The sequence below is a fragment of the Mirounga leonina genome, unplaced genomic scaffold (genome assembly GCF_011800145.1).
Source record: "Mirounga leonina isolate KUSES-001 unplaced genomic scaffold, KU_Mleo_1.0 Mir_174, whole genome shotgun sequence".
Classification (NCBI taxonomy): domain Eukaryota; kingdom Metazoa; phylum Chordata; class Mammalia; order Carnivora; family Phocidae; genus Mirounga; species Mirounga leonina.
In genome coordinates, this window is record NW_023270451.1 from 13,260,247 (window position 1) to 13,285,111 (window position 24,865).

At 34.6% G+C, this 24,865-nt stretch overlaps 1 long non-coding RNA gene across 1 annotated transcript in view; it reads right to left on the minus strand.

The window, feature by feature from the left end:
• Positions 1–11,280, minus strand: part of LOC118020698 — a 415,672-nt gene extending 404,392 nt beyond the window's left edge. Inside the window, exons 1-2 of the long non-coding RNA XR_004681985.1 lie at positions 11,217–11,280; positions 6,516–6,547 (exon numbers count right to left, since the gene is read on the minus strand). This is a non-coding gene — a long non-coding RNA (uncharacterized LOC118020698). The remainder of the gene's footprint in view (positions 1–6,515; positions 6,548–11,216) is intronic.
• Between the last annotated feature and the right edge of the window lie 13,585 nt (positions 11,281–24,865).

Here is a 24,865-nt window from a genome sequence, read left to right on the forward strand (position 1 = left end):
TAAAAACAATTATATTTATAATACCATTTAAATCATGAAAAACAATAAATACAACAAAATATGTCTAAGATCTATGCTATGAAAACTACAAAACACTTCAGGCAAAATTAAAGATGGCTTAAATAGTTGAAGATATGTATAACTGTTCAAGGACTGGAAGACTAAATACTATTAGGGCATGAATTCTTTCTAAATTGACTTAATAGATTCTGCATGATTCCAAACAAAATCTCCGTAAGTGTGTTTAAAGAAATTGACAAAATAAATCTAAAACTTATATGGAAAAATAAAGGATGTAGAATAACCAAAACAACTTGGAAAAGAATAGAGGACTATCAGTATTTCATTTGAAGATTTACTCTAAAACTAGAGTAAGCAAGACAGCATGGTATCAACATAAAAATAAACATATAGAGAAATGAAACAAAATAGAAAATCCAGAAATGAACCCACACATATGTGGCCAGTTTGCTTGTGACGAAAAGTATAAAGGTAATTCAATTGGGTAAACAATTTTTTTTTCTCCAACAAATGGTATTAAAACAAGTGGATATCCATATGGAAGAATTAATGTGTCCCTTTCCTAAGGCCACCACAAAAATTAACCTAAGCCTATACAGACCTAAATATGAGCATGTGTGTGTGTGTACATATGTTTGTATAATGAGATAAAGCAAAGGTATCAAAGTGTTAAAATTAGTGAATCCTTATAAGGGTTAGTCATTGCATACTTTTTTCAACTTCTCTGTAGCTTTAAAATTTTCAAAATAAAAATTTGGAGAAAACCTTCTGAGGCAAATATCAAAAATACTAACTTGTGCTTAATTTAGTTGCTTGGTAAAAGATGGTCTATCAAGTATTCTATTCAATATTTATGTGAAAGATTTTAACATTAAAAGTAAAATGATTGGGGCGCCTGGGTGGCTCAGTCGTTAAGCGTCTGCCTTCGGCTCAGGTCATGGTCCCAGGGTCCTGGGATCGAGCCCCGCATCGGGCTCCCTGCTCGGCGGGAAGCCTGCTTCTCCCTCTCCCACTCCCCCTGCTTGTGTTCCCTCTCTCGCTGTGTCTCTCTCTGTCAAATAAATAAAAAAATCTTTAAAAAAAATAAAAAATAAAAAAAATAAAATAAAAGTAAAATGATTAATAGAAATATTTAATAAGTAATTTTATGAAGTAGCTTTAACAATTAAATGCTGCATTCATGAAAAGACTGATTATTTTAACAGTTCTTAGTATCTGAATTGTTGCTTAAGTTAATTTGTTCTTTGCTATGAGGATATGTAACTTGTTTATATACAACATTTAAAATAGGTCACATTCCATAAACTTCAAATAGGCCTAAGTGGCTGTAACTTCTTATCTTATCATAACCATGAATGTGCTAAGAAAACTTCAGTAAGTTTGAAATTAAGTCAGTCCTTGATCCCAATTCAGATTCTGAGATTACTATTATCAAACTAAATCCCATGACATTCTAAAACATTCTATTGCGTCTTGCCAGAGATAAAGCCATTCATTACTCAGTAAAAATTTATCTGTTTTCATTTTAATCACAAAGCAATACCTTTCTTCTTTACTGTTACTATCTTTCATCTCAGAAACTTAAAATGTTTTAAGAAAGACACGGTAGTATTACCCATAATGAAGAAAAGAGAAAGGAGGTGGAGATGGGCTTACTCTATTTCAGAGTGTCTCCCTCAAGGCCTGATGCAGAGGTTAGAGAACTCCAGTCTCAACCTCTCAGAAGTGGTGCAAGGCCCATTGTGGGTTAGTATTCAGGTTTCAGTAAAGTTTCTCTTAAGTTTATTTTTCTATAAAGCCAAATACAAATCAGTCTTTAATAAAGGCATTATGTTTTTCAAATGTGAATTTTTAAACAGTGATGTGAGAACTGTGGTAATAATGGTAGGTACACATTAAGGGGAAAAAATGTGTGGGAAAAATACATGGGAAAAAATAAATAGGTAATAGTGTGCCCAGTTATCTCCAAATCAAAGTCGTCCACTGAGAAATGATCATTATGTTTCATGAAATAAAGATGAACAGAAACTCTGAAGTAGATGCAAATTGTATGCTGAGTCATTTGAAACTTTTGAAATATAGGTCATTTGCAATTGTGAAGGGGTTTGTTTCTAAAATTTCTTTGTAAATCATTTATTTAGAACTCAGAAGGAATTTCCTCACAGAAGCTATACTATTCATGATGTCTTGGTGGTTGGGTTTCAGAACAAGACCACAGAAACCTGCTATGTCCCAAAGAGACCTAAACTGTGGTACAACCTACAGCCTTCTCCTTTGCCATTAGAGCAAACACACAATGCTCTGAGGCTTCTTACATCGTTACTATAGGAGACAGTGGAAAGCTGCATATGAAGAAACTGGTTGCCAGGGTCAAAATGGGACTTTGTGTCAGAAGTATCTATTGTCTATTATGAAGGTTAGTGCCCCATCAGGAAGGTCATTGGCTCAGGTCCCCCACAGGCCTGTTTTCTGCGTAATGGTTCTCACCCAAAATGCAAGAAAGTTAAACTCGGGAGATTCCCAAGCATGTGCACCTGGAAAAAGCCATCCACATGATAATGGTATCTGCATTCCCTCCTCCTCCCAAACCTTTAAAATACTATATGACTCATTGGAGTTCTTTTTTCTATGTGGCCTATCTTTGATAATATATTAATTATTATTTTTATTATGTTCAGTTAGCCAACATATAGTACACCATTAGTTTTTGATGTAGTATTATTAATTATGGATAATTACAAATTGCCAATAATATATCAATGATTGGCATCGATTAATATTCTTAATTATTAATTATATTTAATTATTAATAATGTACAAACTTTTGTTAACAATCTAGCTACATTTTGTTGGGCACCTATACATCCAAACACTTTAACTCCCCTTACTTCTCATCCTCACAACTCTGCAAAAGGAAAATTTATTATTCCCACAGTACAGAGGTGGAAACTGATATTCAGGCAGATTAAAACTATAACCTTAGTCATTCAGCTCTAAACTGATTGAGTTAGGATTTCAATTTAAGTCCTCTGCACTTAACCACTATACTTTCATTAATTAACCAGTTCATTCATTCAACAATTGTTTGTAGAGTACCTACTATGTGGCATGCAGGATTCTGAGGGAGTTTTAACTTTAAGAGGCAAATGTGCTTTGAGGAATTTAATCTAGGCAGAAGCAGAGGAGAGTGGATCAGGGGAGAGAAAGAAGCACAAAAAAATAAAGGAATATAGGACGGAGGAAGAAGAATAGGATAAAGGTCAATAGATTTACATTATGATTTAGGAGGATCAAACTACAAGGACAATTTTAAGTTTATATATTGTGTATATGAAATAGTTATGTAGTATATATCATATAGTTATATATTATTATAATATAGTTTATTATATTATTATGTAGTTTATTTTCATTATTTATTATTATAGTTTATTTATTATAACTATTATATATAGCTAGAGAGAGACACACTTTCATTTTCTGATGACAAATCCCATACCAAATAATAGATTTTTACAACTGAGCTCTCCACTTGCTTTGAATCATAAAACCCACTTCTCGGACAGGCATTAACCAGAAAGGTATGATATTGTGTTTACCCTACTTCATGTTTTTTGAAGATGTGAAGAGTAGGCTGCTAGTCATGTAAATATAGAGTGCTATAAAAGTAATATATTAATGTGAGATAAAAAGTTGAACTTCTAACTAAAAATGGGATATAAAGGGTATAAAGGAAAATGTTCTACATGGGATTTTTTTTTTCAGATTTTAATGTGATAGTGGTATACAAATGGAAGTTGCATGAGGAAGAAAAATATTTTTGCCAATATAGGACCAAATTTAGGAAGATTTGTGGCTGAGAAATATGCACCACTTTGGAGAAGACAGAAAAATAGCCTCCTATTGTATTGTGTGATAATACATGGTGTGACAGTACTCAGGAAACAAAACCAGAACAGTAGCCGTGGAACTAGGGATAGAAACATTTTTTATCTACTTGTCAGTTATTAAGGAGAATCTGGTGAATATTTATAGATAATTAGGGGTACTCCGGGATGTATGATGAATATCACATCACTAGTATTTGCTGGCACCGTGATATTTCTACATCCCTTGTTTTAAGAGTTCTCAAGTGTGCAACACTGGTCTTTGTAGTAGCAAGTTTTTCCAGGTATGCTGATGTGAGCTCTGGCCAGGTGAATGGTAATTACCTGCCTGCACGTCCTCCACCCCGAACCCCCCATCCCAGACCTTTGTGTCCTAACATTTCCAACATAAAATTTATATATGTATTAAGTCTGTTATGGTTCCGGAGAGTCAATTTACAACATCCATTTCTCCCTGCCTGGGTTTTGAAACAAGTAAGATAGAAGAATAGAAAGAAAGAAAAATACTAGCTCTGTTACTGATGAAGCAAATACAGATCTCGGCTTATGTGTGAAGTATCCCAATGCTTAGGCATTGGTCTCCTCATCTGCACCCTGGTATTAGACAGACTCATCCAAATAGTCACAGGCAGATCTGCAGAACCACAGGTCCTGCCCTGCAGGCTTTTACTTCCAAGCTTAACCACATGGCCAGTAGCAGACCTGAGTACCTGCTCTGCACTAAGAGATGGATCCCAAAATGTGATAAGAAGGGGCTGGCAAAGCAAGCCCAGTTCCTACTCTCGAACTGACGAGTGAGGCACAAATGAGGGTAAGGAGAAGTCAGGAAGGTTATCCTATTGGATATTACTCCAAATGGAAGAAAACACCAGAACTAGGAATTAGTAACTCCTCAAATAAAAGCAACATGAATAGCAGTTAATCATAGACATAGTGATGGATCAAGGCACGAACAATGCTAATCTTCCTACTTATTCAGAAACCATTTACTGAATATCTACTTTCTGAAAAGCGCTAAGCTAGCATCTGAAATGCAAATCATAGAAAATATAGCATCTAATCTCCAGTAGTTCTCATTCTATAATCCCGCAACATATATAAAAGAGAATTTTAAAAATAATTTGCAATATTCACAAATTAGAGATTTACAATAGATTCAGAATCTTTGAATTTTATTTATATTATAAAATCATCAAGATAACCTCTATATCCTTTTATAGACAAAATATAGTCTTGAGAAACAATAGACTACTTTAACTTCAATCAACTTCAATAATTCAATTCTTATCAGATGTGTTACATTCTCAATTCTTTCAAGACTAAAACTTCCAAATTTTTGTCTTTATAATAATCCAGATTTTGTTTTTTTGCCTTCTAACTATGTGATGCCTCTCTATAATGCCTATACTCCATTTATTTAACATAAATACTTTTAAGAGTTCCATAAAAGTGAAGAAGAATCGTATTTTGTTCCATTATTCTCTCCAAGATGGACTTCATTAGAACATGATTCTTTGGGTCTTTGCCAAGCAACTGAGATATAGATAAAGCAGTACAACAAGAACCTTCTGGTTCTTTTAGTAACAAGCACCAATCAATGGGATTATGCTAAATTTCATGCTGTAGCAGGTCATATTTTATCAAGGTTTTACTGCATTTACCATGAACAATAGCCCACTATATAGATCCTTTTATTAGATCTCATAGTAGTGCTGTAAGCCTGGAAACTTTCCACCACAACACTTTTACTGTAAATGTTGAAAATATTAATATATTAGAAAAGCAAAATAAGATTATTTTCATGTAACTTCTAGAATATGTTGAAAGCGTATATTCTTTAAAAAATGTTTACTGTTTTACAAATGAATATTTGTACATATAATAGAAAGGAAAATGGCTATTTGTTCAGTGTTGCCTAAGAGTTTAGGGCCTTACATACATTATCTCATATACCTCCTGAAAGACCTGTGAAATAGATATTATCATCTCTGTCTCATACCTGAAGAAATGAACATAAGGGAAATAAAATTTAGCCAAAACTGAAGTGCTTAAGTAATTGTTCAAATAACATTTAATAAATATGAGCAATGCTGCATATGAACAAGGGTCTGGAGAACTCCAGGTCCACACTCTTAAAATATTCTTCCTCTAAAAATCCAACTGAATGAGCATACATATCCATATAAAGTTTCTCACATGCTGTTCACTGCCAATAAAAATAAATACAATACGTAATATGTTTGTATAACGTACACTGTATTATCTATTCACATATAAAAACAAGCATATATAAATTATAGACACACTTACCTTATTTATACACATGCTTCAAGATGGATTTGAAACTATGCATTTCTCTATAGATTAAATACTCATATTATACTAGATGCCTACTTGTTGCATATAGATCCAAGCACTCACTGCTACAAAAGAAAAGCCTAATACTCCATATATTTACACCAGCGAGCCCAAAGCAGACTTGAAAGAAATTATACCATAATACATATATACACACATACATAAACAAATATACACTAATATGTATGTCTCCTATTTGGCTCCTATATTAACATGAATGATGAATTAAATAAATTGACCAAACTTTACCATGAAGTTGAGTCTGCAGGAAATGGCATGTGCTGTGAAGACATAAATTTTATATTCCTTTAAAATATGAATTATGAAATGAATACACGTATAGTTTGTTTTTGTTTTACTTTTAACTCCCAACTGAAAAGCCAACATATTTTGCATGTCTAAACAGTTTCCAGGTGATGCTCATGGTGCTGGCTCAGGGACATAGTTTGTGAAATACTCTTAAGAAACTCAAATGTTTAACATCAAACCTTGGCCTCTCCCCTTAAACTTCACTGGGCAGATCAAAGCTCTAATTATCAACTGTTCTGCAAGGATGTGAATACATGAGGACTGTCCTCAGCAGCAAGTAGTTTAAGCAAAGTTGTTCTCAAGAATCCTAATATATTACCTGAGGAGCTTCTAAAAATCCCAAGGGTTACTCAGGCCCCATCCAATAGTAATTAAATCGAAACCTCTGGGTGTGGAACTCAAGCACTAGTAATTCTAAAGCACCCCAGGTGATTCCAGTGTGCAGCCAAATTTGAAAATAATCGATAGTGAGAAAAATTCAGCAATGCCCATGCCAAGTGGCAAGCAGCTGCCTGCCTTCTGCAGAGTTTAAGAATGTGAAGATTGTCAATCTTAGGTCACTTCCCATATATTGTTTTTCTATCAAACGTATAAAATTTTATAGTTATTTATAACTGTATCATCAATAAGGAAGTGTTTTAACTTTTATAAATATAAAAGATATTTATAATATAATCATGGTTTCTCTCTGAATCTCTCTCTCTGTCTCTCCCTCTCTCTTCATTTTTGCACATTTCTTTGATCCCCCAATATAGCCGAGAACTATGGATTGTGTTCTATATGTCAGGATGATACCATGGGTAAGTTGGAAAGTGGTGTGTAATTTAGAATCTAGTGTCTAGCATTAGGGGTTCAAATTTGAATTCAGACTTGTTAGTTGTATGACCTTGAATAAGGTCTTCCAACTTTGAATCTGTAAAAAGAGCCTAATGACAGCACTTGCTTCCTCCAATTATTGTGTAAATTAAATGAAATAATGTCAGGAGGTAATAAATATATAGGAAGGACTTAAATAAAAGTTGTTTTATTATATTTCATCTCTTCAAATTGGTGTGTCATTTACTTTAGTTAAAAAAGAAAACGGGACGCCTGGGTGGCTCAGTTGGTTAGGCGGCTGCCGTCGGCCCGGGTCATGATCCCAGGGTCCTGGGATCGAGTCCCACATCAGGCTCCTTGCTTAGCAAGGAGCCTGCTTTTCCCTCTCTCTCCCTCTGCTTGTGCTCTCTTTGTCAAATAAATAAAATCTTAAAAAAATAAATAAATAAATAAAAAATAAATCACTTCTTTAAAAAAGGGGGAGGGGGCGCCTGGGTGGCTCAGTCGGTTAAGCATCTGCCTTCAGCTCAGGTCATGATCTCAGAGTCCTGGGATTAAGTTCTGCATCCGGCTCCCTGCTCAGTGGCAAGCATGCTTCTCCCTCTCCCTCTGCCCCGCCCCTTGCTCCTGTTCTCTCTAACTCTCTCTCTCTCTCTCTTTTTTTTTTTTAAGATTTTATTTATTTTTTGACAGAGCGAGAGACAGCGAGAGAGGGAACACAAGCAGGGGGAGTGGGAGAGGGAGAAGCAGGCTTCCCGCTGAGCAGTGAGCCCGATGCGGGACTCGATCCCAGGACCCTGGGACCATGACCTGAGCTGAAGGCAGCTGCTTAATGACTGAGCCACCCAGGCACCCCTAACTCTCTCTCAAATAAATAAATAAAATCTTAAAAAAAAAAAATCACCCAATGAATCATGGAACACTACATCAAAAACTAATGATGTAATGTATGGTAATTAACATAACATAATAAAATAAAAAAATAAATAAATTTTAAAAATAAAATAAGTCAAGCATATCAATAAAAAAAATCACCTTTTCATCAGTTTTATATAAAATCTATGAGTAGATTATTTTTTTTTTAAGATTTTATTTATTTATTTGAGAGAGAATGAGATAGAGAGAGAGCATGAGAGGGAGGAGGGTCAGAGGGAGAAGCAGACTCCCTGCCGAGCAGGGAGCCCGATGCGGGACTCGATCCCAGGACTCCAGGATCCTGACCTGAGCCGAAGGCAGTCGCTTAACCAACTGAGCCACCCAGGCGCCCCTATGAGTAGATTATTTCTGATCATTGCATCTGTATTGAGTTTTATTTAATAATTACAGACAAAACTCATACTGCTGCCTTTAATAGAAATTAAATGAATATGGTAATTAAAGTGGGGATGACTTTCGCTAAGAGACACTGGAGTCAGCTTATAAATGAAATTCAGTCATAGAGACATAAAGTGGGACATTTCTTGAAAAGTATGTAAGGAATTTTACAAAATTAAGTTCTCAAACTTCTCCTGACCCTTTTTAATAAACATCTTTCAATATAGTAATTGGTTGTATCTTATGCTTCTATTCTTTAAAGATTTTATTTTATTTATTTTGGAGAGATAGTGTGCGAGCAGGGGGAGGGGCAGAGGGAGAGGGAAGGCAGACTCCTCGCTGAGCATGGAGCCCCATATAGGCAAAATCCCATAATCCCACCACCCCAAGATCACGACCCGATATCATGACCCCCAGATCAAGACCAGAGCTAAAACCAAGAGCTGGATGCTCAATTGACTGAGCCACCCAGGCACCCCATTATGTTTCTATTCTTTAAACTAGAAATCACTAAATTCAAACATGCAACTTTTGATACACTTTTCACTCTGTAATTTTTTTAAATTTATTTTATTTATATTGGCAGCCTTTTAATTAAGTGAACATTTCTTGCACATCAAAAATATATTAGTTATGTTTATAATAATATAACTTGCTTGCTCACATCGAAAAACTTTATCATTAAATAATTTATTCACAAAGCCTTCTTAGTATATGTTATTCAATTGTTCACTCAGAGTTGAGAATATATTTTAAAAATGTTCAATTATCATCTGTTAAAAATAATTTTCTTGGGTGCCTGGGTGGCTAAGTCGGTTAAGCGACTGCCTTCGGCTCAGGTCATGATCCTGGAGTCCCGGGATAGAGTCCTGCATCGGGCTCCCTGCTCGGCGGGGAGTCTGCTTCTCCCTCTGACCCTCCCCCTCTCATGTGCTCTCTCTCTCATTCTCTCTCTCTCAAATAAATAAATAAAATCTAAAAAAATAAATAAATAATAATTTTCTTACTTGGGGTAATATTAAGGATAATTTCTTTTGTTTTTAATCAAGCAATTCATACATATATTATATCCATATATTATAGGCATCATTTATTTTGTATTTACTATAGGCATTATTAATATGTAAATATTTAATATTTATTAATTGCCTTTTACAGTAGTATTTTTTGTGTTAGAATCTTATAAAAAAAATTAACAAAACCCTAAAATGAATAGCATTCGTATTCAATATATTTTGTTGAATTGCTACTATGAACAAGATATTATAAAAGTAGTGAATAAGTATGGTGAGATAACCTAAAAACAGGTTATCAGACTTTCACTGTAAAGGGCAAGATACTAAATATTTTAGGCTCTGTAAGCCACTTACAGTGTCTGTCATATTATTTTTCCCCTTCTTCAACAAACATTTACAAACAGTGAAAACCTTTCTTGGCTTGGAAGCTATGTCAAAACAGGCTATGCTGGATTTGGCTCATGGCCTGTAGTTGGTTGACATTTGATCTAAAATGCTTTTAGAGTATATTACCATTAATACCACTGTGGTTTTTGAAACAAGATTTGAGTAATACCATCTGCAAATTTTCAACCACATTCAGGAACATTCATGAAAGTGACTAAAAATTGAAAATGGTTGCAAGTCTGCATAATTAGTCCAGAATTGTGGAAACCCAACAATTCACTAACATTATATAACAGTGAGTTATACAATAGTAACACTGCCAGAATAAGCATATAGAACACCTAAAATAGAGACAGCTGTGCATGATTTACTTTAGTTTTAGCCATAAAATTCAATATTATGTGCTGGGACTCTGAATTATGAGGCAAGGGATAAAAAGGCACAGACTTCTAGTAATGAAGTGTCAGCCACAAAAGAGAAAAATAAATGCAAATATTACATATACTTGAATAAAGACAATATTCAGTAACATAGGATGCAATTATTTGTTCATGAATCCATATCCAAAAACATTTGCACAGTTTTATTTTTAAAAACCATGCATAATGACTTCTATTTTATGTTGGAAACATTCCTCATACCCTCAAAATATATATCTCTAAAATATAAGTTTCTACTATTTGAGAGAAATTAAATTACACTATACTGATAAAATATAAACATAGTATATGTGGTTGATAATATTCCATTAATAATGTTCTGGCTAAGCCAGTTAAAAATTGCTTAGCTGTCTTTTTTTTTTAATATTGCTTTTTGTTATTATTATTCTTTGGAAGATTTTTGAGAAAATGATCATATGACATATGCATGTGTGTGTGTGTGTGTGTGTGTATATATATATATATATATACATATATATATATATATAGTATCCATTCATGTATTTTAAGAATCACTGAGTTTGAAATAGGATATTTGTTCCTAAAAGACTGTCTTTACTTTTGCCTGGAAGCTTTAGTAGTCATTATCAATCTTCTATCCTAGGGAGGGGAAAAAAAGAACTGTACTAGAACCATTTCAAGACCAATTGGCTTTATTGCCTACATACCGATTCTGCAGAATTGTTTGGGAAATGAAGCAGAAGGAAGCTGCTGAGAAAGCACAGTAGGAATCCATCTAGAAAAAAAATTAATATGAACTAAATCACATCATCTTGGTATATTACAGAGTGCCATGAAGAAGGATGAAAGAGTAACTATGTCTTAATTGAAAAAAAAAAAAAAAACAGGAGGTACATGTCTGCAATTATGAGAGCTAATTTATGTAACACACAAATAAATAATATATGATATGTTATATGTCACATTTATTACAGTAAATCATATTAAGTATTCTGATGTATACATATATAAATGCAAAATGTATATTAAAACATTAACATATATGAAATTTTCTCTTTGTGCCTTTGAAACATTTTCTAATCATTTAGCTCTGTCTTCAGGTCTGTTAATTGGAGACATTTATCTTATCGCTGGTTAAAATATGACCAGTTAACCACAGTTTAGGGTTTGAAATTCACTGGTCTAGTACTCTACTGAAACTCTAGCGGGTAGCTGCTGTGGATCAGTTGGAGCATTTCTAAAAGAAAGAGGAAATCATCTGAGAGAAGGACTTCTGTGCCTACAAAATATCCTGCAATTAGAAGCACTTCTTTTATAGAGGGATACTGAGGCACTAGAGAATTGCTGTTGAAAAAGAGGAAAAAATTGTAGTTGAGCACTTAAGCACTGAATACACATTCCCTAACTCCTGTTATTCAAGATCTGTCAGTTTATGCTCCCCATAGGTTTATTTACACAAAACATCTATCTAAACGGGAAAATAAACACATTTTACATTTTAACATGAGTTGTTCTCTTTGTTATTGTCAAATATACATTACCTAACAGCTTCATTAAGGAGATACTAAGTCAATTTTCAGGCTTCCACATCAGTGGATTCATAGAATTTCAGCATGGCCCCTGTTTGGTGAAGAAGCTGCCTTGACTAATTGTTTCCATTTACTTGTGCTGTCATTTGTTAATTATTTGAACAATACCTGCTATTTTGTTTGCTAGGATCTGTAAGGAAATACTTAAGTATTTTCCTACTCTCACGATTTGGGTAGAAAGACATGTGAAGCACAAGAATGAGGCTTGCTGACATAGAAGTATATGAGGAAGACATTGCAGGCATAACGAATGTATTGGTAAATTTACCTATACAGACAGTACAAACTTTAGAGAGAAAACAATGCTTTAGAATAATCTTTAAAAATTAGAAGATGTTTTCCAGACATAAAAAAGGAGGAATGAAAGAAAGAATGAAGTTTAGAAATATCAGAGGATTAACATATTTGACTATTAAGAAACCTTACACGGAGATTTTTTTTAACCTGCTCTGATTTTTGCTTTTCTAGTAATGAAATGGCAAAAGTATTTTCCAGTAAATATAATTAGTATTAAGAAAAGAGCACAGATATTTAAATATTAAAAAGCTGTCATTAAAGTTCAGTTATCATGGAACAACAATAAAGACATTAGATATTTCTAATTCTAATCTGCTGGAACAAAATTTTGAAATAGGACATTTACATGAAGGGAGCTGAAGAGATTTAGTCCTCCAACACTGAAATGTAGCAAAACTCAAGAAGTTGCCTGTCTAATGTATTTGCAACTAAAATATTTCATTACATAAGTTGTTTCATGAAAGAATGGAAAATAATTTCTCCAGTTTACAGTGAGTGAAATATAAATTAATTATATGAAAAAAAAGTTATGCTGCTCTCAAGGCAAAAATCCTCTTAACTTACAAACAGTGACAGTTGCTAGTGGCAAATCACATATCTAATAAAAAACTTACATTTTCTGATACAAGTTTTTTTTTTTTTTTCACTGCTTATTCTCCACTCTGGTATAGTGAGTGAGTGGCTGAAACTTACGTCCCTCAGCTGGCAGCAGGAGGGAAGTCTAACATGTTTTTTATGTGTCTGCATATTGAAAAAAATAAAGAATTTATATAATGAAAATGGACTTCTCACTCATATCTTTACTTGCAGGAAAAAATGGAAAACTTGGCCTTAATGTATATAGACTATTCCACATAGCACATACACACCAATGAATAGAATGTTGTAAGTATGACCTTTCTTGAACTAGTGCTCCCAAATACTAAGCTCTCAAATTTGGCTTTATTTAAAACAGAACAAATTTGTTCTGTTCAATACTGCATTCTCAGACTTAGCTAAAACGGCACACTTCCACAAGCATTGTATTGTATCGCCATTAGTCTGCACAGAAATACAGGGATAGCAATGATTAATAAGAGTGGGGATTGATAATGAGACAAGTATCAAGAACTGTATGATATGCAGTGGTTGATATTGGCTTTATCTTTAATTTTTATCTTTAATGTGCTGAATATCCAAGACCTAGTTATATGTATTTCATCAAAATATTTTTCTCCACAATTGAAAAACATTGCCTAGAATCTTTCCAAAAATACAACAAATCCTTTAGTTAGATGCAAAAGTGTTTTTAAGTTTTGTAAGAGAGAAACACATTAAGAAACATCACTGCATATTACATAAAGTATTTATACTTCTTCATGTCCTATGCTAAGGTTTACTTTTTTTTTTTTTTAAAGATTTTATTTATTTATTTGAGACAGAGAGAATGAGAGACAGAGAGCATGAGAGGGAGGAGGGTCAGAGGGAGAAGCAGACTCCCTGCCGAGCAGGGAGCCCGATGCGGGACTCGATCCCGGGACTCCAGGATCATGACCCGAGCCGAAGGCAGTCGCTTAACCAACTGAGCCACCCAGGCGCCCCCCTAAGGTTTACTTTTCAAATTTATAAGGCCTCATTAAAAATTATGCCTTTAAATGCACAAGCTCCGACATGAAGATACTTTTCCTTTTTGTCTCAATAGAATCTCCTTTGTGTTTTTATAAAATTGATTTTAAAAATCTGGTATTGAAATACTATGACTTTATTTCTGAGTTAGTTCCTATCAAAGTGTCCATTTTTGTCAGATTGAAGAACTGCTATATGCAAATGGAAACAATATGTTTGAAATGAGATGACTCATTTCACTGTGTCCTCCATGTATTTTTGGAATGTGAACAGTGATGTGATAAACTACTTTTTATGTTAATTCTCATAATTCATATCATAATTTCCACTGAAATGTCATCATTTTGTGATTTCTGTATAAAGTATGCAGTAACTTTTTTCTCTCAGAAATAAAAAATATTAAGCTAAGTAACAAATGTCACCTTCTTAGTGATGCATCACAAAATCAACACCTTATGAAACACATTTGGAATTTTGGCCTTTTCTTCCAAACCATAAATTACAACTTCATGAAACTTATTTATAATCATCATCTAAAACACAATGCTTTTTCTAAAACCCTCAAACTCAACAAATTGAGTATGCAAAGTAAAAAGTGTATAACGAGATAATTTAAATTATTAAGTATCTTACTGATTTGTGAAAAGTAATGGTTTTATATTTGGAAATGTAAAAAAAAAAAAAAACCTGAAAACACTCAAAAGTATTTTGTGAGTAATTATCAATGAAAAATCCTAGAATAAAAGCCCTTCAAAATTGTAAGTACTTTTCTGTGCAAAATTATACAATCATCAGGCTTTGTTTTTACTTGCCTTTTCTATATTTTTAATATAGAGGCATCAATAGAAAAACACTGAACTCAGTGTCTCTCCTCCAAATAAAATATTTGCTCTAAAGGAATCTTGTAGAGATTATTTAAGCCAAATGCTCCCCAAAGAACAGTCATTTTAAGTTTTGCCTTTAAGTGTGTAATTGAAGATTGTGCCTTGGGGTGGCTGGGCGGCACAGTCGGTTGAGTATCCTACTCTTGGTTCCAGCTCAGGTTGTGAATTCAGGGCAGAGCTCCACTCAGCATGGAGTCGGCTTGAGATTCTCTCTCCCTCTCCCTCTGTCCCACCTACTGGTGCTCTCATGCTCTCCCCCCCCAAAAAAAACAAAAAAACAATTGCTGCCTTTTACTACCAGAATAAAGAAGTATGGAAAAGATTTGCTCTGCAGCCTAAATATATTGCTATTGCCATAATTCTGTATAACAAACCCCCTGAAAAACTTGATGACTCAGCAATCATTTACTCTGCCAGGTCTGAGAGTCTATCATCTGGGGTTCACCCAATCCTCAGCGGATAATCTCTGTTTCAGGCTATAGCAATGAGGCAGTTTTTATCACTGTGCATCTTTCAGTTGTTTCTACTTCACATGTCTCTTATCCTCTTCCTCATACCACCTGGCTGGCCAGAGCACATTCTCCTCAAGGTAACAGCAGAATTACAAGAGAGAATATGGCCCACTGTACAAGGGATTCTAAAGCCCCTACTTGCATCATGACTATTCACATTCCATTGACTAAAGCAAAACACATGGCTGAGCCTAAAGTCAAAGAGCAGAAAAATACACTCTGCCTTTAGTAAGAGGACTGGTAAGTTATAATATGACAAAGAGCATGGATATACAATAATGCAATTTACCATTATAGTATCGGAGGACACTGCTTCAACCTATATTTAAATTCAGCTATAATTTTGAAGACATCACTTCTTGATCATGAAGACATAGACATTATGAACAAATTTAGCAAAACATATAGGTACTCTCTATTAAAAATATTCCCTGAAATTTTAAAGTAAAGCCACTATAAAAGATGAAAGAAATTTGAGCATATTTGGTATTCCAGAGTATTATAAAATAAAAATAATAAAGATGGATGTCTCATTTAATCATCTTTCACATACAGCTTTTCAGGGGTCTATCTTAGAAATTATTACCTCAATAAAGACTAAACATTTATTATTCGAGTAGGTAAAAATTCTAATTTATGGTATCTTAACCCCCCTTTTATTAAAATAAGACTAACTCATATTTCCTTTGTCCCTTCTCAGTTCTGAAACAGTAATGTCTTGTTTCCAATTCCTCTTTTTTCCTGGATTTAGTGACCCACAGTTTCTATGTAAATCAGTTTTGAAACCTTGTTATGTATTAACACTTATCTGAGGAGCTCTTATAAAACAAAAGAAAACAAAATACAAAACACTCATGCCCACGACACTACCCCAGAAATTCTGGTTTAAACTGACTGACCCGGACTTGAGCATCATTATTGTTTAAAAATCTCATACGTGATTTTAATTAAATGAGAGGATTGAGAACCAGTGAATCCAGTGTGTACAATCCAGTGTGTATAATTGTATAAATCTTTTGGTTGCAAATATACAGTGACATCAACAAAGGTGTCAACTTAAAGAAGAAAGGGAATATGATATTTTATGCATATGAATAGTCCAGGGGTGGCTTTGGGTTCAACTTGACCAAGGACTTAAAAGATGTGCCCAAGCCTTGCCTCTCTGATCTCTTAGCTCTGTGTGTACCATTCTCAGGGTAACCTCATGATCACAAAATGACTGTAAGCAACTCTAGGGGTGGACCTGCATTGCTCTTCATTCATATTCGATAAAAAGAGGACATCTTTTTTCCCCCAGGTATTGAAGAAAATACTATTTTTCACTTAAGTCATATTCCTTTTCCTAAGTCAATCACTGTGGTCAAAAACATGAATTTATGCTGCTTGCCTCAGGCCTAAATCCTATGTTTTACCCAAGAGCTAGGAGTAAAAATAGCACCCCCCCCAATGAAGGTGAACAAAATTTGGCATTCTGGTTCCATGAAACCAGATTGCAGAGCCTTTATACAGAATTCACATTTGTAATTAACAGGGGTGAACATTTATCTGTTATATGTTGTGACATATAATTTATATTATGCAGGTACATCATTCTAAATAGGGAAACAGTATTAGAATATGCAACAATTATATATTATTGTAATAACAAAGTGTTAGCACTAAATACTCAATAACATGAAAGGAAATCCAATAAAATTAATTTGCCTCTTTGACTATCAGTAAAATATATTCAGAAAATTCATAAAAAGTAAAAAGAGCCTTGCAGAACTATTTTATGATCCTTTACAAATACTAATTATAGCTGGTACCATACGCAGTTTAAAATAGACCCCAAATGACTGCTGATTGACTATTATAATGGAATTCCCAAAGTAGAAATAATCAGGAAAATAAAAAATCAGAGTTTGGCATGCATGCTGTTTAATAATGTGCAAAATTGGCAGCTTTCAAACTGTTTTACTACATGAATCTAAGTAAGAAAATTATAGATAATTTTGACAGTTATAAATTCCACAAACATGATTTAAAGAGAATGCAAATGTATGAATAATCAGGATACATGTGTCCACTAAACTGGCAGATTTCATTGTTCCTAACTTAAGACATCATACAATTATTTCAATTGATTTATCTAGGCTTCATTTACACAGGCCTAGAAAAATTATAGTTATCATTTTTATGTAAGTTTAATTACATATTATATAGGGATATCTTCCTATATCAATATGCCTAGGTATATATTTCCAGTGATCATCTTAAGTTAAATAATCTTTTCAGTAAGGAAATGAATATTATGTTTTTTTTCATTTTAAATGTTGGCTCTGGCAATTTATAGGTGATATATAAGAATCTAATATACTTATGAATATTCTAAAATTTTAAAATTATAGTTATCTATTCTATAATTTTTAAAACTTCAAGCATAATTCACATACTTTGAACTTAATGAGAACATAAATGTATTCATAAATTATATTACTGAATATTTAATTAAAAATCGATTTCTAGTCTATTTTCCTAACAAAGATTTAAAATGTTAACAAGTGTTAAGATAACTAGTTTATAAGAACTCTATAAAATAGAAAATGGTAATTAAATAAAATAAGAAAAATTAGATATATTACAAGATGGAAATGAAACTAGGAAGTGATAAAGAGAAAAAAAATGAGAAAGAGAAAACTAGTCAAAGCAGCAGAGTATGTTAGAAATAGGTTCTCATACATTTTAAATTTCACAGGGAGAGTTTTCAGAAACTGTTTATAATTTTTAAAATCTAAATTCAACTGGGGCACATAGGTGGCTCAGTCAGTTAAGCGTCGGACTCTTGGTTTCGACCCAGGTCATGATCTCAAGAGTGCTGGGGATTGAACCCCCTGTGGGGCTCCATGCTAGGCATGGAGCCTGCTTAAGATTCTCTTTCTTGGGGCCCCTAGGTGGCTCAGTTGGTTGGCTTCTTGGCTTTGGCTCAGGTTATGATCTCAGAGTCATGGGATCCAGCCCTGCCCCTCCTCAGTGGGGAGGCTGCTTATCTCCCTCTCTTTCTGCCCTTCCCTCTTGACCCCCTTCACACACACACTCTCTCTCTCAAATAAATAAATCTTTAGGGTGCCTGGGTGGCTCAGTCGGTTAAGCGGCTGCCTTCGGCTCAGGTCATGATCTCAGGGTCCTGGGATTGAGCCCCGTAAAGGGCTCCTTGCTCAGCGGAGAGCCTGCTTCTCCTTCTGCCTGCCGCTCCCCCTGCTTGTGCTCTTTCTCTCACTCTCTCTCTCTGTGTCAAATAAATAAATAAAATCTTTAAAAAAATAAAATAAAAATGAAAAATACATCTCTAAAGAAAAGATTATTTTTCTCCCTCTCCCTCTGCTCCTCCCTTCCCTTCTCTTTCTCTCTCCTCTAAAAAAACCGCCCCCCCAAAAAAACCAAAAAAAAAAAAACAGTCAGGCTTACCGTGAACAATTAACCTTCTCAGATTAAAAAAAAAATTAAATCTAAATTCAACTACTTTCAACTTTTGCTATTCGTCCAAAATTTGATAATTCGGTGGATTAAGTGATGAATCTGGAAATATGATTATTAATGGTGTTCATTTATTTAACACATTTTTATTGAGTGCCTAATATGTGCCAGAAGCTCTTCCAGGAAGTAAGGATAGTGTTGAAAAAAGTAAAAACACATTAACAATATCTTACCACCTGGAGCTTATGTTATGGTGAAGGAGTCAGACAAAACAAAAGAAAAATAAGTCAATTCTATGGTATATAAGATGTGACAAGTATAAAAGAAAAAGTTAAGCATAGGAGAGAAATATAAAGCATTGGGAGAGGGGTGGGTATTGAAGAGTTATATGGCAAGGCCTGAAAAGGTGACATTTGATTCAAGACCTAAAAGTGAAGAAACAAATTATATGGATATTATCGTGGACTGAAATTTTGTGACCCCACAAATTTATACATTGAAGCCCTAAACCCAGAAGTAATGGTATTTGGAAATGAGCCCTTTGAGAGGAAATCAGATGGAGTTATGAGTTGAGGCTCTGGTCCCATTAAATCAGTGCCTATATAAGAAGTATCATAAAGCTTGCTTGCTTTCTCTGTAATGGAGGACAGAGTGAGGAGGTGATCATCTGAAAGCCAGGAAGAGAGCTCTCACCAGGAACCAAGTCAGCTGGCACCTTGATGGTGGACTTCCCTGCCTCCAAACTGTGAGAAATAAATTTGTTTCTTAAGCTACCCCATCTGTGGTATTTTGTTACGACAGCCTGAGCTGACTAATATAGATACTAACCAGAACTTGCAGTGTAGTGCCTCATTCCTGTGGTGGGAGTGGGCCTGGTGTGCTTGTGTTTGTGGAACAAGGAGACCCATTTGATTAGATGTGTGCTCAGATGTGTGGGAACAAAGAGTGGAGTGGTGGGGGATGAGTTCACAGAGGTAATTTGGGGCTTTATCATGTGCACTCTGGTAGTCATAGAAAGAATTTGGCTTTCACTGAGTGAAATGGGACATCAAGGAGGGTTTTGAGCAGAGTGGTATATTTTTTAAATATTAAGTAGAATTCTCTCATGAAACTACCTGGGCTTGAAGATTTATTTTTTGGGTGATTTTTATAGGCAAATTCAATTTTCTCAATAATTATAGGGCTATTCAAACCACCCATTTCATATTAGATAAGTTGTGGTAGTTTATACTTTTTGAAGAATTGGTTCATTTCATTTAATTTATCCAATTTATGTGTGTAGAGTTGTTCAGAGTATTCACTTATCCTTTGTTGTCTTCAGTGTGTCTGTAATGATACCCCTATTTCATTCCTGAGGTAGGTAATGATGACATCTCTCTTCTTCCTCTGTTCCTTGTGGTAGTGTTTTGTCAATTGTAGCAATCTTTTCAATGAACCAGGTTTTTGATTCATTAATTTTTTCTATTCTTTTTTGAGGGGAGGGGGCTCAATTTTATTAACTTCAGTTCTTCATTATTTCCTTCCTTCTGCTTGCATTGGGTTTATTTTGCTCTTCTTTCCCAGTTTCTAGTTTCTTGGGAGGTAAAATTATTGTTTGGGACTTTTTCTCTTCTTCTATTGTTAGCATTTAATGCTATAAATTTCCCTTTGAGCACTATTTTAGCCCTATCCCACAGATTCTTATTTTTATTCTGTTCAATATATTCTTTAAAGACTTTGTGTGTGGTGGGGGGGGAGTTTTAGGTTTACAACAAAATTGAAAGGAAGGTACAGAGATTTCCCATATATCTCATGCCCACAAACTTGCATAGCCTTCACCACCAGAATGGTGCTAATTTTATCACGGATAAACCTACACTGACACATCATAGTCACCCAAAGTCCATAATTTACCTGAGGGTTCACTCTTGGTATTATACATTAAATGAGTTTGGACAAATTTATTTCAATATATTAAATTTCCCTTGAGACTTTATTTTTTAAAAGATTTTATTTATTTATTTGAGAGAGAGCTCGTTCATGTACACGTGAGCTGGTGGGAGGGGGAAGAAGGAGGGAGAGGGAGAGAATCTCAAGCAGATTCTGCACTGCGCATGAGCCCAAAACAAACCTGGATCTTATAACCCTGAGATCATGACCTGAGATGAAACCAAGACTTGGACACTTAACCAACTGAGCACCCAAGCACCCCAAGACTTTCTTTTTGATCCTGGATTAACTAGAAATGTTTAGTTTTAAGTATTTGGAAAATTTCATCTTTTGTTATCAATTTTTAGACTGATTACATGGTGGTCAGATAACATACTCTGTATGATTTATTTTCTTTTAAAGTTTATTTTATGATTTCTTTTTGAAGTTTGTTTTATGGCCCAGGATACAGTGTATCTTAATACATACTCCATGGACATTTGAAAAAAATGTGTGTGTTGTACCGTTCTTGGTTGGAGTACTCCATAAATATTGATTATATCATGTTGGTTAATGCACTGTGTTAGGGTCTTCTATATTCTTTCAAAGTCCAACTATAATTGGGAATTTGTCCATTTATTTTCAGTTCTATCTGTCTTGCTTCACATTATTTTCCAGCTCTGGTGTTTGGTGCATACACTTTTAGGATTGTTATATCCTTCTGGTGAATTGATCCTTTTATCATTATGTAATGTTCCTTTCTGTCTGTGGTGATTTTCTTTGGTCTAACATCAACTTTATATGATATCACTATAACTACTCTTGCTGTCTTTTGATTAAGGTTTCATGGTTTACTTTTTTCAGCTTTTCACTTTCAAACTATGTATATAATTATATTTGAAGTGAATTTCTTATAGACAGCATACAGTTTCATCAGGATTTTTTAATCCACTCTACCAATCTTTCTTTCATTTGATATATTTAGACTATTTAAATTCAAAGTAATGCTGCTATGTGTAAACTCAGTTCTGTCATTTTTTTGTTTTGGTTTTGTTTTCTGTTCTGTTTTTGTTTCTCTGGGTTTTTTTTTCCTTCTTTATTGTAGGTCACATGACTACATTTTAGAAGTCCACTGTAATGTGTATACAGTGTTTTGGGGTGCATCTCTTTATAAGTTTTTTAAGTAGTTGCTCTAGCTATTATAGTGTTTATATATATAACTTATCAAAGTCTATTACTGACACATTTTACTAGTTCAAGCTTGGAATCCTTGCCTCCCTGTATATACCCCTCTGTTTATATTTGTCATAAATATTTTCTCTGTATACATTCAGAATGACATTAGATGGTTTTAATTATTGCTTCAGCCATCAAACATAAATTGGAAAGCTCAAGAGAAGAGTTTTTACTTGTTTATTACATTTAGCTATATTTTGCTCTGTATGTATTTTCCCTTCCTTCCTTCCTGATCTTCCCAGATTTCTTCTTTTATCATTTTAATTCTATCTAGAGAACTTCCTTTAGAGTAGCTCTGCTAGAAATAAATTCTCTTTGTTTTCTTTTATATGATAATGTTTGGATTTCCCCTTCATTCCTGAGGAATATTTTCACTGGATACAGAATTCTGAGTTGGAAATTTTCTTTCGGTCCATAAAAAATATAGTACTACTGTTTTCTGTCATCTGTGGTTTCTGAGGAGATATCTACTGTCATTTCAATTGTTTTTCCACTATATGTGAGGTTTCACTTCACTCTGGCTGCTTTCAAGACTTTTATGTTTTTGATCAGCCTTCAGAGATTTACTATATTTCTTGACATGCATTCCATTTGGTTTATCCTGTTTGTGATTTGCAAAGCTTCCTGAATCTAGTTTTAGGATTTTTGCAAAATTTTGGAAATTTCAGCTGTTATTTCTTTAAATATTTTATCATCCTGATATATTGTATCCTTTATTTCTGTGATAAAAGTGACACAAATGTTAGATATTTAATCATAATCTCACATGTCCCTGAGCTTCTGTTCGTTTTTTCTCTATTGTTCAAATCAAGATATTTCCATTGTTCTATTTTCAAGTTCACTGACTCCTTTCTCTTTACTAACCATTCTGCTCTTGAACCCATCCACTGAGGTTTTTTTTATTGGTTATTGCATTTTTTTTTCAGTTCTAAAATTTACACTTGGGTCCTCTTTATATCCTCTATGTTTTTGGTGGAACTTTCTTTTTTTTTTTTTTTTTAAAGATTTTATTTATTTATTTGAGACAGAGAGAATGAGAGAGAGAGAGCACATGAGAGGGGGGAGGGTCAGAGGGAGAAGCAGGCTCCCTGCTGAGCAGGGAGCCCGATGCAGCACTCCATCCAGGGACTCCAGGATCATGACCTGAGCCGAAAGTAGTCACTTAACCAACTGAGCCACCCAGGAGCCCGATTTGGTGGAACTTTCTAATTTTATTTTCATTTAATTCAAGCCTGCTAGCAATTGTTCATTTAAGCATTTTTATGATGAGCGTTTTAAAATCCTTGTCAGATGATTCTAACATGTGTCCCATCTCAGTGGCATCTGTCAGTTATCTTTTCTTTCAGTTTGAGATCTTTCTAGTTCTTGTATAAGTGATTTTCTATTGAAACCTAGGTATTTTAAGTATTATAAGACTCTGGACTTAGAAGACTTAAATCTTTTTGTTTGTTTGTTTGTTTGCTTGCTTAAATCAGAGAGATTGAGCACAAGCAAGGGGAATGGCAGGCACAGGGAGAAGCAGGCTCCCCGCTGAGCAAGGAGCCCGATGTGGGACTCAATCCCAGGATTAGGATCACGTCCTATCTGAAGGCAGCCACTTAAATGGCTGAGCCACCCAGGCGTCCTGGAAGATTTAAATCTTGTGTTTTAGTACTCTCTGAAACCAGTCTGGTGTGTGAAGGGGGCTGCTCCTTCATTACTGCCAGACGGAGTAAAAGTCCAGGTTCCAAATTCAGCCTCCATGACATTTGAGGTGGGGGAGAGTATTCTCACTGCTGCTGGGTAGAGGCTGAAGTTCTGACTCTCCAAGTATTCTCCATTGACACTGTGTCTGTATGTGTACTGGGAAGGGGGAATAATTTTGTTACTGCTGAGTGGTGGTGAAAGTCCTGATTCTCCATTAGGCCTCTTCTGACAGCATTCCAGTGAGAAGTGGGGAAGATGCTTCATTACCCTTGGGTGGTGGTGAAAGTCTATACTCTCCATACAGCTTTCACTGATATCATGGAATCAGGGGGGTGGGTGGGAGGGGGGAGGGTAGAGGGCTCATTACTTCATGGCAGCAATAAAATCCATGGCTTTCCACTTAGCCTTCTGATACCACTCTGCTATCCCTGCTTGCCTTCTCTGATAACACCTTGGTATCCCCACATGGCCTTGGCTGGCATGGGTGTGGTTGGGTCCATAGATTTTTTTTTCTTTTGATGTTTGATGGAGTAGATTGAATATTATCTGCCCCTTTCCTGGTCTATTGGCCAGAGAAAGTAGGTTTTATGTTCCAGTTGGTATTTCTGGGTTTCTTACTTCCCAAGGATGCAGTCTGGAATATATGGAACAAAAAGAAAACACCAAGGACCTTTCCACTATATTGTTTCTTGGGTCCTGAAAGATTTCTAGCTGGTTTGCCTTCTTTTCTCCACTTTTAAGAGTCTTCTTAAGTTTGTTTTACATATAATATCCAGGAATTTTAGTTATACTTACTGGGAGGAATAGGAAAAACTAAATCTACTCCACTTTCCCAGAGGAGATAGCCTCACTCAGGTTAACCATGACTCTGACAGGTATGTAGCAAATAAGAGGCAAGTATAGAATCAAGGAGAGTAAATAAGAGGCTATTACCATAATCTAGGGGACTTAAATGAGCATAGTAACTTTGAAGATGATGAGAGGTGGTTAGATTCTAGATATATTGTTAAAATAAAAGAACTAATATTTGCTGAGGATTTAGATATAGAATAAAAGATAAATAGAGCAATGAAGTGTAATTCTAAAAATTTTAGTCTAATCTATGGAGTTACCTTCAGCTGCAATGAGGAAGACTATGGATGGGATCAAACTGAAGGGAATGAGAGGCCATAAGTATGGTTTT